Raw genomic sequence first — 2,023 nt, 5'->3', positions numbered from 1 at the left:
AAAAAAAAAAAAAAAAAAAAAAAAAAAAAGAACCATATTGAGGCTAGAAGAATGGTTCAGTGGTTAAGAGCATATACTACTTCTTCGGAGGGCTTCAGTTTCGTTCCCAGCACCCACAGAGAGCCTCATAGGGCCTGGGGGCCTAACACCTTCTTCTGGCCTCCTAGGGAGAGAGCACTTAAATGCACAGACCCACACAGACACGTACTCATAAATAAAGATCAATCTTTAGAAAGAAAAAGAGCATCCTTTGGTATGGGGGTGCCCACCCTTACTCTAGCACTCGGGAGACAGAGGCAAGTGAGTGTCTGTGAGTTTGAGGCCAGCCTGGTCTACTAAGCAAGTTCCAGGACAGCCAAGGCTACAGAGAGAAACCCTGTCTTGATTGGAAAAAAAAAAAAGTATCAAGTGATTCCTTCACTTGCAGGAACCAGACCAGAGGAGGAAAATCTTGAATATAAAATAGTTTTTGAAGAAAGATGGGTACGGAAGCAGCAGATATGAGAAAAATGGATTGTCTAACCTTGGGGAATAGTAAACAAATGATGACACATCATTATGGCCATGTAGGTGTTTTAAGTAATTGTTATCATTTAAAACAAATGCCCATTGTTTTAAAAGAAAAAAATCAAAATAAACAACTATATTCTATGAACACAAGTATCTTTTAAGTGTTTTTTTACATGGGTAGGGTTGTCTTAGCCCGAGGCTGTAGGGACAGTGGGTGGAGTGATTGTCTCAGGCCTGTGAGGCTGAGGGTCTCACCCTCAGCACCAAGAGCAGGAGTTGCCTTTATGACTGTGGATCAAGCTTTGTTGTTGTTGTTTTGCTTTGCTTTGCTTTGTTTTTGGAGAGAAGGTTTCCCTGTCTGTCCTGGAACTCACTCTGTAGACCAGGCTGGCCTTGAACTCACAGAGATCACCTGCCTCTACCTCTGAATGCTGGGGTTAGAGGAGTGCAGGAGTCAGTTCTCAGATTACAGACTTGGACAGTCTTGAGCTAGACTGCTGGCCCTTCTAAAACATTTTTTACATGTGGCTATTCAAAATCATTTACATGGGACTGGTGAGATGGCTCAATTAGCAAAGTGTTTGCAGTGTAAACATGTGGATCAAAGTTTGAATCCCCAGCACCTCCATGAAAAGCCCAGAATGAGTAGCTGGAGAGATGGCTCAGTAGTTAAGAAAATCTGTTGTGGGACTGGCAAGATGGCTCAGCAGGTAAGAGCACTGACTGATCTTCTGAAGGTCTTGAGTTCAAATCCCAGCAACCACATGGTGGCTCACAACCACCCATAATGAGATCTGTCACCCTCCTGGTGTGTCTGAAGTCAGCTATAATGTACTTATGTATAATAATAAATAAATTAAAAAAATAAAAAAGAATATCTGTTGCTCTTAGAGGACCCACATTTGATTTCCAACACATACATGGTGAGTCACAACCATTTGGAACTCCAGTTCCAGGGCATTCAATGCTGTCTTCTGACCTCTGTGGGCACCAAAAATGTATGTGGGTACATATCCATACATACATGCAGACAAAACACCTAGACACCTATAAAAGTAAAATAAAAATAAAGCGTCCAGTATAGAAGCATGCTGTAATCCCAGCACTAGAAAGGTACAAACTGGCAGATCCCTGGCGCTCAATGGCTGGTCAGCATGATGAGTACAAAACCTCAGGTTCAGAAAGAGACTCTGTCTCAAAAAATCCAGTCGGGGGCAGGGAGGTCCAATAGTGAAACATTTGTGGAGTATGTGTGAGGCCCTAAGTCCAATCCCTAGCACCACAAAATAATAGTAATGGTATTAATAACAACAATAACAATAAGAAAGAGGAGAGCAAAGTGGAGAGGAATTCACCTGACATCTAGCATCTACACATAAGTGCACACAACATACACAGTATTACCACACACAAAGAAAAGAAAGAAAGATGGCTGGGCACTGGTAGCACATGCCTTTAATCCTAGCACTTGGGAGGCAGAGGCAGGCAGATTTCTGAGTTCAAGGCCAGCCTG

This window comes from Mastomys coucha, unplaced genomic scaffold (genome assembly GCF_008632895.1).
Source record: "Mastomys coucha isolate ucsf_1 unplaced genomic scaffold, UCSF_Mcou_1 pScaffold16, whole genome shotgun sequence".
Classification (NCBI taxonomy): domain Eukaryota; kingdom Metazoa; phylum Chordata; class Mammalia; order Rodentia; family Muridae; genus Mastomys; species Mastomys coucha.
The sequence above is the reverse complement of the archived record's forward strand: the minus strand, read 5'-3'. Positions refer to the sequence as shown.